Source organism: Lonchura striata, chromosome 28 (assembly GCF_050655825.1).
Source record: "Lonchura striata isolate lonStrDom1 chromosome 28, ASM5065582v1, whole genome shotgun sequence".
Taxonomy (NCBI): domain Eukaryota; kingdom Metazoa; phylum Chordata; class Aves; order Passeriformes; family Estrildidae; genus Lonchura; species Lonchura striata.
The window spans coordinates 7,593,544-7,608,785 of NC_140730.1; the positions used below are offsets into that span (position 1 = coordinate 7,593,544).

Here is a 15,242-nt window from a genome sequence, read left to right on the forward strand (position 1 = left end):
GCATGGGGGTGCTCCCGCCTGCTGTGTGCAATGCAAACAGGGGCTGCTGAGCCAGTGCTGCCGTGTCTGTGCCTGCAAGAATGCGGCACCTCTGCGAGCTGGGGGAGAGGTCAGGGCTGCAGAGGGGGGATGTTGTTGGCAGCTCCATGAGGACGCTCTGGGACGCTGCCCTGGGCTGTGCAGCGCACTGGGGATGGATCAGCCCCTGCTCTGCTGCTCCTTCCCGTCTCCCCCAGGGCCCTTGCAGAGCACCAGCCGTGCTGTTTGCCCCCAGCCTGCCCACGGCCAGCCTGGGGCTGCTCACGGGGGTTTTATGTGCTGAACATTGGCCTGGCCGTGTTCTTGAGAGAGTCTGAGCAAGGAACCTGGAGCCCCCAGGCCCTGGCCTGAGGCGTCAGCGCTGCCCCAGCAGTGCCCATGGCCTGTCCCTGCTGCAGCCCCGGCACTGCCACCCCCAGGACTCTGCCTGGCCCCGAGAGCACTCAGGCCCTGCAGCAACACCAGGGCCACCAGGGCAGCGGGGCAGGGCCACGGGAGCAGCCCTGGCAGCACCAAGTGCTGCTGCTCCTGGGCACAGCTGCTGTGCCAGCCCTGATCTGCCCCAGCTCTGCACACAGACATTGCTGCTGCAGCTCCAGAGAAGGCAACAAAAGGGCATCTCTACAGAAAACTCTGCTGGGAGATCCTTTTGGTCCTTTAAAGCCACCAAGAGTGCAGCCCCTCATTGACACAGTTGGTGGCCACAGGGAATGTAGAGAGAATCAAAATTGGAAATGGCACAAGGAATGGTTTTTCTTTGAGGAAAATATGAAAAAATTAAAAAGAAGGGGAAAAGCAGCTACAAGCACATGAACAAAAATGACCATAAATTACTGCTAAAATGAGTGATTTGGAGAAATTGGCTAGCAGTTTAATATTTCTGAAAGCATCCAGTCATCAGTCTCCTCACTGCAGCCTTGAGCTCCTGGTTCCTCAGGCTATAGATGAGGGGTTCAGGGCTGGAGGCACCACTGAGTACAGAACTGACAGGGCCAGATCCAGGGATGGGGAGGAGATAGCAGGGGGCTTCAGGTAGGCAAACACTGCAGTGCTGATGAACAGAGAGACCACAGCCAGGTGAGGGAGGCAGGTGGAAAAGGCTTTGTGCCGTCCCTGCTCAGAGGGGATCCTCAGCACAGCCCTGAAGATCTGCACATAGGAGAAAACAATAAACACAAAGCAACACAATGATAAACTACCAGTAACCACAAGAACCCAATGTTCCCTGAAATAGGATTTGGAGCAGGAGAGTTTGAGCATCTGTGGGATTTCACAGAAGAACTGGCCCAGAGCATTGCCATGGCACAGGGGCAGGGAAAATGTATTGGCTGTGTTCAGCAGAGCATTGAGAAAGCCACTGGCCCAGGCAGCTGCTGCCATGTGGGCACAAGCTCTGCTGTCCAGGAGGGTCCCGTAGTGCAGGGGTTTGCAGATGGACACGTAGCGGTTGTAGCACATGATGGTCAGGAGATAAAACTCTGTAGTAGCACAAAAGACGAAAAAAAGAATTTGGGTCGCACATCCCGAGTAGGAGATGGTGCTGGTGTCCCAGAGAGAATTGTGCATGGCTTTGGGGACAGTGGTGCAGATGGAGCCCAGGTCGCTGAGGGCCAGGTTGAGCAGGAAGAAGAACATGGGTGTGTGCAGGTGGTGGCCGCAGGCTACGTCACTGATGATGAGGCCCTTGCCCAGGAGGGCAGCCAGGGAGATGCCCAGGAAGAGGCAGAAGTGCAGGAGCTGCAGCTGCCACGTGTCTGCCAGTGCCAGCAGGAGGAAGTGGCTGATGAAGCTGCTGTTGGACATTTGCGGTGCCTTGTCATGTGGATCTGTAATAAAAGTCATCATGGAATAGTTGCGTTTGTAGAGGACTTTAAATATCCCAGCACAGCTTGGGGGCACTTCCACTCACTGCCTGCCCAGGGCTCTGCTGCCTGGAGCTGTCCCTGCCAGCAGCTGCTTCCCTGTGCCCAGGGCTTAGCCCTGCCAGAGCTGCCAGAGCCCAGCCCAGCCCTGGGGGCTCAGCTCTGCCCTGCAGACCCCTCCCATCCCTGGCACAGCCCAAGGTCAGCTCTGGGTCTGCAGGCTCTGATGGCAACATCAGAGCAACCCTGAGCAGGCTGGAAAAGCGACACTGGTGCCGCCTCTAAGGGACCCTGTGCTGATTTCTGTCACTGCCTGCTTTATTCAAATCTGAAAAAAAAACTTTTCTTTTTCTCATTATGAACTGAGAGATGCATATCTATGGGGAATTCCCCATCCAGGCAACAAAGATCAGTACATAAAAAAGCAGAAATTTTGCCTTTATGCAGTTCCTGCCTTGCTGTGATCGCTGTATAATCTATTTGGAAAAGTTCTGGAGTTAAATGCCATGCTGGGAACAGTCCTGAACAATGCAGCATCCTCACCACACAAGGAGAACATTCTAAGACTTACCAGCTATCTCCTTCCACCCAGGTCTCTCCCAGCACTGGGAGCAGCTCCAGGGCCGGCTGAGAGCTGTCCCTGGCAGGCAGCAGAGTCCCTGGCCCAGCACAGCACCCTGGGCTGCAGGACCCTGCTCTGCAGGACAGCCCTGGGCACCCCTGGCTGCTCTGCACAGGAGATGAGCAGAGAATGCACTCACAGGGTCTGTGGGCATTGGGATGTTCCAGCTTTAGGAGATCTCTCCAGGAGCTGCAGCTGCATTGTCCTGCAGCCAGAGGTTCCTGTGCCAAGGGCTGGCAGTGATTCTGCCCCAGGCATTTCTCAGCCCCTTCCCAGCCCTGACTGATTGAAGCTCTCTGTGCCTCTGTGCTGTGCCCGGGCTGGCTGCAGGCAGTGCCCCAGCCCTGCTGGGCTGGGAGAAGAGCTGCTCAGCAAGAGAAATGTGCTTTTGAAGCTCTGCTTGGTTACCAGGATCACCCTCTGTGCCAGGAGCCCGGCCCAGCTCAGCAGCACAGACACAGCACAAGGATTTTAATGAACCTCTCAGGGGCTGCTGTTGTTTTCATTAGTCTCAGTCCCAGAGAGTGTGCTCAAAAAACTTCTCAAGAACTCAAAGTGAGATTGAAACATTGAAGTTTCCTGGATTTTAATGGGTCCCACTGAGGGACACGACTGAGAAAGTGTCCCCAAGTAGAGCATAATGCTGGAGGCAGAGCTGACAGGTGGGGACAAGCAAGGGAAAAGTGTCTCTGGTGCTGAGCAAACCTGGATGTGTTTCAGGAATGCAAAGGGCCCAGGCCTGAGCCCCAGCCCCTGGCAAGGCAGATCCTGTCCCTCCCTCATTGCTCAGGGCTCTTCCCGGGATGGGCACTGGCATGTGGGGATGTGCAGTGCCAAGGGCAGGACCATGGGGCGGCCCCTGCCAGGCTGCTGAGCAGGGACAAGGAGGCACTGAGGCCCCAGGGCTGCAAGCGTCACTTGTCCCCTCGTGGCCTCAGGCCCAGGGCCAGCAGCCATGGCCAAAGGGCTGCACAGGTTGGCTCTGTCAGGGCCTTGCAGCTGCTGCACATGCCTGAGCCCTCTGCAGCCCAGGCTGTCCCACGGTGTCCCTGCCCTGCGCCTCTGTCCCTGCAGGCTGTCGTCACCCCCGGCTGCCCCACCTCGCTGGCCCTTCCTTTGCTGGCAACTCTGCCTCCTGCTGCCCCTGCCTGGCCACACAAAGCCTTGGGCTGCTCCAGGCTCCTGCTGGGGACGTATTGCACCACAGCCCTGCCCTGGGAGGGAAATTCCTTTCTCCTCCTGTGTCCAGTCTGTCCTTCCCCAGCTGCATTTGGGGCATAATTTCTCTCCCTGCCTGATTCCCACTATGGAGAAAAGCTCCACCATTTTGGAATCCACCTTTCAAGCCCTGCCAGGCCACTCCTGATCTGTCCTCAGTCTCTTCACAGCTGAGCCCAGGCACATCAGCCTCCATACATGGGTTATATTCTTGAGGCCTGCAAAACCCAGCTCAGGAGATCTCTGGGCCCTGTCCAAGGTGTTTGCAAAAGAAAACATTCTGCTCATATCACCAGAGGCCAAGGCCAGGCAGAACTGTCTGTCCTGGCAGCTTTTGTCTGGGAGCAATCCTAGGATAGATGGAATTTTGGTGGCCAAATTCCAGTTCCTGCCATGGCCCCTGGACAAGAGGGTCAGTTCTTTTCTGCAGGAAGGAAGGCACAGAGCCCCAGTGCTTCTGAGGCAACTGAGATGCGATCATCAGAGGCCAAGGCCAGCCAGAGCTGGCAGGTTTTTTTCTGGCAGATACCCTTGCATACAGGAAATTTTTTAGGGGAAGTACCAATTTTGTCCATGAGTGTCAAAAAAGAGGGACAGTTCTTTTCCACTGCAAGGAAAGCACAGAGCCCCAGTGGTTCATGGGCAGATGAGAGGCAGCCCTTGACATTCCAAGATCAGCCAGACCTGTCAGGTGGCCCCTGGGAGGCCAAGCCTGCCAGACCTGTTCCCTGTTCCCCTCATTCCATGGAGCCCCACAGTGTCCCAATGGTCCCTTGCTTCCAGGAGGCCCTGAGGTGTCACAATGCCCCCTTGGTGACACGAGGCTCTGAAGGGTCGGAATGGTCTCCATGGTTCCACAAGGCCCCACAGAGTCATGGTGGTCTCTGGGTTCCATGGAGCCCCGCGGGGTCACCATGGCCCCAAAGTGTCACAATGGACTCCATGGTTCCACCAGGTCCTCACTGTGCCACCATGGTCTCCACAGGAAGGGAACAACCCAGCCCCAGTGCTGCAGGGGCAGATGAGCCACAGCCACCAGAGGCTAAGGGCAGCCAGATCAGATGGTGCTGGCAGATTTTGTCCTTGGATATAGGGAATTTTAGAGGTGGAATGCCAGTTTCAGACCTGGCTGCCTGGAGGAGAAGGACGGTTCTTTTCCATAGGAAGGCAAGGACGGAACACCGGTGTTTCAGGGGCAGATGAAAGGTGACCATCAGAGGCCAAGGGCAGCCAGACCTCTCTGTTGTGGTATTTTTTTGTCTGAAAGCAACCCTTGGATATAGGGAATTTGGGAGGTGGAACCCCAATTTCGGCCATTTCTGCACTGTTAAGAAGGATGGTTCCTTTCCATAGGAAGGAAAGCCCAGAGCCTCCGTGTTGCAGGGGCAGAAGCAGAGAGAGAAGGCTCCTGGGAGGCCAGGCCAGCCAGACCTGTTTGTCCTGGCAGCTTTTGTCACTGAGAAATCCTTGGACCTAGGGAATTCTGGAGGAGGATTCCAAACTTTGGCCATGGGCATCTGGTCAAGATGGATGGTTTTTCCCATAGGAAAGAAAAGCCTGGAGCCCAGGTGTTTTGGAAGAAGATGAGAGGTTGTCACCATAGGCCAAGAGAGCCAGACCTGTCTCTCCTGGCACCTTTCATCTGAGGGAAATCCTTGGATATTCAGAATTTTGAAGGTGGAATCTCAGTTCTGGCCATGGGCACCTGGGCAGGAAGAAGAGTTCTTTTCATCAGAAAGGAAAGCACAAAGCCCCAGTGTTTCAAAGGCAGATAAGAATCAGCTCTTTGGAAACCAAGGCCAGCCAGACTTGTCTGTCCTGGCAGATTTCGTCTGAGAACAATCTTTGCATAGAAGCAAACTAAGAAGAGGAATCCAGATTTTGGCCATGGGCACCTGGAAGAGAAGGACAGTTCTTTCCACAGGAAGGAGAGCACCGAGCCACAGTGCTCCAGGGGCAGATGAGCAGCAGCCGTGGACATGCGAAGGTCAGCTGGACCTGTCAGGTGGCCCCCAGGTGGCCCAGCCAGCCAGGCCTTGATGCCTTGAGAGGCCACCTGGAGCAGAGGCTGGACAGTGTTACAGGAGTAAAGTGGGGATTTATTAAAAAGGCCTTCAAAGGATTCACCTGGGTAGTACAAGGGCCTGGCTGAGGGTACACCCAGGATGGATGCCAGGTCACGTGTTTTCACACTTTTGTAAGATTTGGTTCATTTCCATATTGGGGTTAATTGTCCAATTACACCTTCAGGTTAAGCAGCCCCACCCTCGCAGTCTGCTCTCCTCCATTCGCTGGTGTTTTCACTTTTTGGGCCTGAAGCTGCAGCGGTGTCTTTGGTTCTCAGGCAGGAAAAGGATTGTTTTGTCTGACAACACTGTAAGAGAACTTGCTGACACTCTGCATGAAGTTCAGAGTTACAGACTGATACAGCACAGAATTGGGAAAATATGGAAACTAAAACTTAAGGCATCAGCCTATCCCAGGTTCCCGTGGTTCCATGGGGACACACAGTGTCACAATGGCTCCTCCATGACACTCTGGGCTGCACAGTGTCACCCTGGGCCCTTGGATCCATGGGAGCTTCCCAATGGTCCCCTCTGATTCCACGAGGTCCCCACAGTGTCACAGCTGACCCATGGCTCCGTGAGGTTCCCCAGAGTCACCACGGTGTCCTTGGACCTGCCTTGTCACAACTGACCCATGGCTCCATGAGGTTCCCCAGTGTCACCAGGGTGTCCTTGGACCTGCCTTGTCACAACTGACCCATGGCTCCATGAGGCTCCATGAGGTTCCCCAGTGTCACCTTGGTCACTGTCAGAGGCTGGATGAGATCAATGTTCCCAGACACCTTGGGCTGAGCTGTCAATCAGTCACTCTGCTGGGACAGCGCTGACCCAGCTCTGAACACCTGAGATATCAGAAGTCCCACCTGGGTGGAGGCCCACGAAGGCCCAGGGGCTTAAAACCAAGGAGCACAAGGTCAGGCCCTGGTATGGACTCTGCCTTCTCCTCAGCTTTGTGTCTCACCCACACTGGAACACCGGAAGCTGGGAGCCACATGTGTCTTTCTGTGGAGCTTCTGTCTTCCTGTCTCTCTCTCTCTTTCCTCTCCTTCTAATGCTCTTTCTATGGAACAGTTGTGGGTACCTGAACAACTTCAGTGTTTAGGGCTTTCCAGGCTAAATGGGCTGAGGGAATGAAGTTACTGCTATGACAAGTGATTTAAGTTGGATTGGATTTGTATTAAACGCTTTTCCAAAGTTTCTTGTTCTTTTGTACTTTGCCAGTAAAATTTGGGGGTCCCAAATGGGCGCTGAGGGCACTTGGGGGTCCCGGAGGGTCTGGGGGACACTGATGGGACAGATGGGGGCGGTACCGGGGTGTCTGTGGAGCGCGGGTCATGACGGGCGTTGTAGTCCCGGCTTTAATGGGGCTCTATGGGGCCGCAGAGCATGACGGGAGTTGTAGGCAAAAGAAAAGATGTCGCAGGCATCAGGCCCCGCCCCCAAAGCCATGATGCCTGGCGCTGATTGGTTGGAATCGTGATAGGCAGGAGCCTCAGCCAATGGGAGGTAGTGGGGGAGGGAACAGCCCATTCAACCCCTCCAGTCTTTCCCAGCCCAGCCCAGTTCATCCCCAGTACAGCCCAGTACAGCCCAGTACAGCCCCGTACAGCCCCGTACAGCCCCAGTTCCCTTCTAGTCCCTCCCAGTACAGCCCAGTTCATCCCCAGTACAGCCCAGTACATCAGCCATGCCCCTCCAGTCCCTCCCAGCCCAGCCCAGTTCATCCCCAGTAAAGCCCAGTACAGCCTCAGTGCCCCTTCAGTCCCTCCCAATACAGCCCAGTTCATCCCCAGTACAGCCCAGTACAGCCCCAGTGCCCCTCCAGTCCCTCCCAGCATAGCCCAGTTCATCCCCAGTACAGCCCAGTACATTTCCCGTGCCCCTCCAGTCCCTCCCAGTACAGCCCAGTTCATCCCCAGTACAGCCCAGTACAGCCCCAGTGCCCCTCCAGTCCCTCCCAGCATAGCCCAGTTCATCCCCAGTACAGCCCAGTACATTTCCCGTGCCCCTCCAGTCCCTCCCAGCCCAGCCCAGTTCATCCCCAGTAAAGCTCAGTACAGCCCCAGTGCCCCTTCAGTCCCTCCCAATACAGCCCAGTTCATCCCCAGTACAGCCCAGTACAGCCCCAGTGCCCCTCCAGTCCCTCCCAGCATAGCCCAGTTCATCCCCAGTACAGCCCAGTACATCTTCCATGCCCCTTCAGTCCCTCCCAGCATAGCCCAGTTCATCCCCAGTACAGCCCAGTAAAGCCCCAGTGCTCCTCCAGTCCCTCCCAGCATAGCCCAGTACATCCCCAGTACAGCACCAGTTCCCCTCCAGTCCCTCCAAGTACTGCCCAGTTCATCCCCAGTACAGCCCAGTACAGCCCCAATGCCCCTCCAGTCCCTCCCAGTACAACCCAGTCCCTCCCAATACACCTGAGTTCATTCCCAGGCCCTCCCAGTCCCCCCAGTGCCATCCATATCCCGCTCCAGTGTCCCCCAGTCTTCCCCACAGCATTCCCACCCATTGCGGGGCAGCGGCGCAGACGGAATGTCCTGCGGCCCAAACCTCCTGCTCCTGCCACACAGCGCCAGCCTTCTCCCCTCCTCCTCCTCTCCCAGCACGGCACAAATTCCAGCTCGGAGGAGGCTACCCCAGAGAGGGCTCCGGCTCCTGTCTCAGCCCGAGTGTCCCTGCAGAGGAACAGAGCATCTTTCAGGCACTTCCACAAGCTCAGGGTTCCCATTTCATGGGGAATCTGGGATGAAAATGGCCTTTTTCAGAAAGACAAATGCAGAGGAGATGGATTAGAAATTAGTTGGGAAAAGTGACCCTTCTTCCAGACAAAGTTCACCAAGTTGCCTGCATTTCTCCTTTTCAGATTCTTACAGTCATCTCCTGAAAGGTCCAGATTGTTCTGGTGCTTTTCATGAACTGATTGAACTCTTGGTATATATCAGTGCATGAGATGTGGAAGCTTCTAAAATGAACACAGAAACAAACTCCCTCTGTCAGCCCATTTTCATCTTCTACATCACTTTCAAGCTGTCCATGGGGATGTTGGAATGATTATCACACAGCTCTCCATTTCTGGCTGCAGGCTCTGGAGATTCTTTCTCTGTGTGCAGCCAGGCTTGCATTCCCTGACAATTCCTGGTAGCCCATCATGGTTTCTTACGGTAGAACAATAACAGTGAAAATCTCAGCAATGGCACAACTGCCCAACCCACAAGGAAAAGAAAGAACAAATTGTAAAGGTCTTCAACTATTTGTCCAGCTTTTCTGCAAGTGTCGAGCTGCACATACAGTGTGGAAAGCCAAGAGAAGCTGCAGCTGGTGGCACATCTTGTGACAGAAGCTGCTCAAAGCTTCCTCGTTCTCCAGCCAAGGTTCTTGGAAAGCGCAAACAGGATTGTGGAAAAGATTCTGGGAAAACGGAAACAGCTTTTAAGAAATGAAATGAAAATTGAAAGAAACAATCCAAGATGTTTTTCTCTGTTTATTTTTATGCTACCCTTTTCTATCTTTCACTACTTCACCTTCCCATTAATTGCAAATGGATCTCACTTCTATGATCCACAACTTGGCAAGTTTTAGACAGTGTAAAATACCATGAGCTACACACAGTTTGCCTTCCCCTGTTTTGTTTTGTTTTTTGGTGGTTTTTTTTTGGAGATCAGTGCTGGGGACTAAGTGCAGTGCTTGGGTCAGGTACAAATTCAGCATTGAGGGAATGTGCTCCAAGAGTGTTTGACCCTCAGCAGGGACAATGAACAGCAGTGACCGAGGGGATTCCTGTGCCCCTGGGCAGGACTCCAGGCTCTGGGTCTCGGCTGGACACGGCAAAGTTCCCGTGTTTGGACAGGCTCAGGGGCTGCCCCGGAGAGCGCGGGGCTGGGCGCGGTGGCGAGCGGGCAGCAGACACACGGACACGGGGACACACGGACATGGGGACACACAGACACGGGGACACACGGACATGGGGACACACGGACACGGGGATACATGGACACCGGGACACACGGACACTGGGACACACAGACACGGGACACACGGACACAGGGACACATGGACACAGACACACAGACAGGGACACACGGACACGGGGACACATGGACACGGGGACACATGGACACGGAGCTTCAGCTGCAGCGGCAGCAGCGGCAGTGAAAGCAGCGAAAGCATCCGACACCAGGGCGAGCTGGTGATGAGCGGGGCCAGCGGCAGAAGCCGGGCCGTGCCGGGTGGGGATGAGCCGGGGCCCGGCAGGGTGGGAGCTGCCAGGACGCCTGGAGGGAGAGCGGGCGTGGGGCCAGCGCAGGGCGCAGAGCATCCCGGGCTGGCCGAGGGGTTCCCGACCCCCGGCACGGCATCAGCCCCACTGACGGCATCGTGCTCCTCCCGCAGCCCCACGGCACCAGCGCAGCCCTGGAGATTGCGCTGCTGGACAAGGTCTCCTCTGGCTGTGCTGGTGTCATTCAGCTCCTGCAGTGGCTTCAGCTCCCCGACAGCTTTGTGCTGGTGCTGGAGCATCTGGAGCGGTGCCAGGACCTGTCGGGTTTCCTGGCGGAGCGGGGGTTCCTGCTGGAGGAGGAGGTGCAGGGGCTGCTCCTCCAGGTGCTGGAGGCCGTGCGGCGCTGCCCCAGCTGCGGGGTCCTGCACAGGGACATCAAACCAGGGAACATCCTGCTCGACCTGGCCACCGGGCAGCTGACACTGATCAACTTTGGCTGTGGCACTTTCCTCCAAGACACAGCCTACACCCAGTTTGCAGGTGAGCCCTGCCAGGGGATGCTCCTGGGCATCTCATGGCCCAGCCGAGGTGCAGCACCGGGGCTTCCCCTATTGCAGCCAGGATGGGATTAATGCTGGAACCAGGTTGATTTGGGTGGCGTGTGAGGGGGGCCAACTCCCATCCCTGCCGACAGCCTTCAGTACCCACTGTGCCCTGAGCTGGGGCAGCCAGCCCGACAAAAACCCCCATGGGGGTAGCAGAGAGAGGGGTCTGACCCCGTGCCCCAGACAGTTTGGTGTGCAGGTGAGGAAGGGCTTGGACTGCTCTGCTCCCCTTGTTTGCCTTGGCTTATTAACATTTTTTGGGGCCATGCAAGCAGGGAGGAGAGGGGGTTTTCTCCACCACTGGGTGAGTTTTTCTTTTGTGTGTCATGGTTGTGCCTTCCCAGGGTTTCTGCTGCCTCTTCCAGCACCAGTGGCTTCTTTTCCAGCCCCGAGTCTGTACACAAGTCCCAGGTGCTTGCGAGAGGGCAGCGGTCACACCGTGTGCCACTGGGGCAGCCCCCACGTGCCCAGGGATGCTGGGGCCAGGCTCTGGGAGCAGCAGCATCCCCCTGATGAACTGTGTCTGTGTTCCACAGGAACCCTGTCCTACAGCCCACCAGAGTGGATCCACCAGCAACGCTACCACGGCGAGGCAGCGACGATCTGGTCCCTGGGCCTCCTGCTGCACCACCTGGTCATGGGGAAGCACCCATTCAGGAGGGGCCAGGAGATATCTGGGGTCAGATCTTGTTCCCAGGACGGCTCTCTCAAGGTGGATCCTCATCTCTGGCCACGGTGGAATACCAGTGCTGGGAGACAGCAGCAGCTCGTGGGTGTCCTGCTCTGGCAGCTGCTGAGGAGGTGGCACATGTCCTGTTCTCCTGCTCTCCTCCAAACAGAGAATCCATGGGGAAGTTTAGGCCCAGCTCTGGGCACACCCAGCATGGCCTGGGCACGGGAACAGGGGGAACTTCTCCAGCTGACTGGTGATTGCTGGTTTCTCTCCCCAGAGTGCCAGGATGTCATTAAGAGGTGTTTGTCCATGGAGCCCTTGGATAGGCCATCCTTAGAAGAGATTTTCCGTGATCCTTGGGTGCACGGTGTTCCTCTGCCCTAGAACGTGGGAGAGATCCATGTGCACAGTTGGATCCAGGGGGCTGGCAGGTAACAGCTCCACACATCGCTTGGCAAGCAATGGCAAAGCCAACCAGACAGGTTTTGTCCTGCCTGTAGCTCTGAGCAGGGGCCAGCAGAAGGGAACACGCAGCTCTTGGGCTGGAGCTGAGCTGGAGACCTGGTGTGGCAAGCACTGGGGCCCACCATCCCCCTGGTTTTGCTTGCCATGTTTCGTGGATGGCTGGGGCCCTGGGCAGAGCCCTGACAGCCTGGTCTGGCCCAGGGAAGGAGAAGGAGCCCCTGGAGAAGCTGTCCCAGGTGGGACTGCTGCTGCTGGGGACAGTGAGGGTGATGTCAAGGATGACAACCTCTTGCTCCACCTGACCACCGGCAGGCTGAAGATGGTGGACTTTGATTCTGATACCTCCTCCAAAGCCAGGCTCCACAGGGAGTTTGCAGATGAGTCCACACACAGGGGAATGCTCCCAGATTTGGGCATTGCACAGCCTGGCCGGGAACCAAAGATTCCCCCTTTGCTGGGGCGGATGCAGCTGATCCTTCAGTCGGCTGCCAGGCTGCTTTTGGAAGGGCTGGGGACATGGGCTGGGGTGGGTACAAAATGGGAGTGGGCTCCTGGCCCTGCCAACAGCCCCCAGCACCCACCATGCCCCAGGCTGGGGCTGGGCTGGGGCAGCCAGCCCGACACAAACAAACCCCCATGGTGGGAGCAGAGGTGGGACTCCAGACCCTGTGCAGGGGCTGCTTTGCTTTGCAGGCAAGGAAGGGCTTGGGCTGCTCCACTGCCCTTGTTTGCTTTGGGATCACCATGGGGGCAGTGCAGGGGAAGAGAGAAAGCCTGGGATTCCCTCACCCATGGTGGGTTTTTCCGTGGCATGCAGGGGTTGGGCCTTCCTTAAAACCCTGACAGAAATAAGATTTTTGACCTTTTTTCTTGTTCCCCTTTTTGTCTGTAATCTATTTTCAATAATTTGATGTTTGTTTTTCTAGAGGAAGCGTTTCAGGTGGAGATCCCGTCTGGATCAGGACATGCTGGGGAGCAGCTGTGGCATGGATGGGCTGTGCCCTTGGAGAAGGCTGAGGGCATCATTTGGGACCAGCTTTTCTTCCAGCGGGGGCTGGCGTGAGGTGGGTCCTGTCTGCTGGCGATTGTGGGATCAAAGCTTTGGGGAGATGGCAGCGAGCACAGGAGCGTCCTGCTCTGGGCAGCTGCTGAGGGCTGGAGGTGCCGTGGCTGGCTGCAGGCTGGGCACATGTCCTGCCCTCCTGCTCTGCTCCCAAAGGCAGCAGTGATGGGCAGCTCTGGGCACAGCTCTGGCACGGCCAGCATGGCCTGGGCACCGTGGGCGGCTGGGACAAGGGGACAGGAGCTTTCAGCTGACGGGCGCTTTCTGGTTTCTCTCCTTGCAGCCGGGCTCTGCGGGTGCTGAGGCTGCTCTGGGCTCTGCCAGGGCCCTGCTGGAGCTCAGCACCAGGCTGCAATTAGCCAAAGGAGAAATGGGGTGCCCTGCAGCACAGACTTGCTTGAGCATTTCAGCAACACAGCTCAAGAAAACATGCAGCCACCCAAAAAATAAACTTGTTCAATAACTTCTGAAATGAAATCAATCTGGGATGACCCCAAATGACTTTTTGCAGCTTGCTCAAGCAGTAGCTCAGCCCTTCTCTGAACTGTTCTCTCTTCTCCTTGCCTTTTACTTCCCAACTGCTCCCTCTTTTCCCGCAGTGAGTTCCCAGCCCATTCCAGTCTCCATCACACTGTTGCCTTCCTTGCTGCCCCTCACCATGAGGAAGGCTGAGCCCCAGGCTTAGGGACTCATCCTGTCACTGCCTGAGAAGCAGCAATGTCTCAGAGGTCCGGTGGGATTTTAGTGTCATTCAGAGCTTCTCTCCAGCCCCCAGCTCCCCTCACTGCTGAGTTCCCACTCCCTTTTCCTCGTCCTTGCAGCAGGATGAGCTCTGTGAATCCCCTGGAGCCTCTCCACTCTTCCCAGCCCACGCACCCACCTCAGTTAGGCTGAAGCTGCAGCTTCTCTGTCTCCTCTGGCACACCAGTGCAGTCCCCTGTGCGGGGAGCCCCAGCCCCAGAGCACAGCACTCAGCAGTGCACTCGGGGCTGGAGCAGCTGCCCTGCAGCCCTGCCTTGGCTCTTTGTGGCAGGGAATGCTCCCTGTTTGCAGCTGTCCCTGCAGGATGGCCCCAGGGCAGAGCCCAGCCGGGCTCCCACTGCAGCCCCTGAAGCTTGGGGCAGACAGTGGTCCCAGAACTGAGGTTCACGGGGAGCACCCGGAGCTGTGCCTCGCACTCTGTTGCCGTGTCACCGTGCAGGCTGGCTTATACTGGGTGAATGTACCAGCCCTGCTTTGACTGACAGGGGCCGGGCCCATCACATCTCTCCCAAGGCTGCAGGCATTGCCCAGGCCAGAATCTGAAGGGGCACAGAGATCAGAGCAGTGAAATCATCCAGACCGGGTTTTCAAAGGCCCTTTAGAAGGAAGGGCTTGAGAATAAACGTGCTCTGTTTGCCACACAAACATCAGGGTGAGTGGTCTCTTTGGCTCCAACCCACTTTCCTCCCCGAGCCAACGTTACCCTCTCCCTCACACGTCCCCCCCGTGCCTTCCCACTGCCTTGTCCTGTCAGGGTTTCCACAGCCCCTCATCCCTTCGTGGCCCCGTCCCCTCAGGGTCTCCCCAGCCCGGCCAACCTGCCCGGCAGCAGCATCGCAGCCCCACAGGAGCTCCAGAGGAGCCCCTCAAGAGGCACCTGGGAGCCCTCAGCAATCCAGTCAGCAACACATGGGCAGGAGGACACGGATGGTGCTTCCTGGCTGGGACAGGGCTTGTGGCCATCTCCAGGCACCGCTCTCACAGAGATCCCCACAGCTCCAGCCCCTGCCCATCTGCTCTGTGGGCAGCACAAGGGCTTCATCAGAGCCACCAAAGGCCAAGGGGCTTCTGGCCATTTTCCCTGCAACTCTGCAAGCCTGAGCAGCTTGCTGAGCCCAGGAACCCTTTTCTCCCTCTTCCCCTTGGCCCTGCAGAGCCTGGGCAGCCAAAGAAAGATCCTGGGAGTCTGTCTATAGAAACACATCCTATATTAACATGCTAAAGAAAAACAAAAAGAAAGAAAAGAAAAATCTTAACGAAACAAAACATTCCTGCTGGCTCAGGTGGCCCCAGCAGACAGAGCCTCTGGAATCAGCTCTCTGCAGAGCTCCAGCAGCGCAGCCAGCCGAGCCCCAACAGACAAGGCCGTCTCCTCCATGCCCTGCAGAGCCGATCACGCAGGTTGTCAAAGAGGGAATATGGAGCTCTCTCTGCTTCCTGGACAATGTACGGTGTTTGAACTGCCAGGCTTGCGACGTCGACACTGATGTCATTTTCCAAGCCTTCAAGGGCTGAAAGAGAGAGGAACAGAGCCATGGTCAGTTCCCACATCTGAGGGGACCCGAGGGGACTCTGTGCCAGGGCCATCCCAGCCGGCTCTGGCCATGGCCAGCAGGGAGCAGGGACCAGCTGGATCAGCCCGAAGCTGCTG

The 15,242-nt window shown here is 56.7% G+C and overlaps 1 long non-coding RNA gene and 1 pseudogene across 1 annotated transcript; one reads left to right on the forward strand and one right to left on the reverse strand.

Moving 5' to 3' along the window:
- Positions 1 to 293: 293 nt before the first annotated feature.
- LOC110482839 (olfactory receptor 14J1-like) lies at positions 294 to 2,013 on the reverse strand (annotated as a pseudogene).
- Positions 2,014 to 10,407: 8,394 nt separating this feature from the next.
- Positions 10,408 to 11,524, forward strand: LOC146765076 (uncharacterized). Its single transcript, XR_014950307.1, has 3 exons — positions 10,408 to 10,563; positions 10,973 to 11,039; positions 11,165 to 11,524. It is a non-coding gene; the product is annotated as an uncharacterized LOC146765076 (long non-coding RNA).
- The last annotated feature ends 3,718 nt before the right edge of the window (positions 11,525 to 15,242 follow it).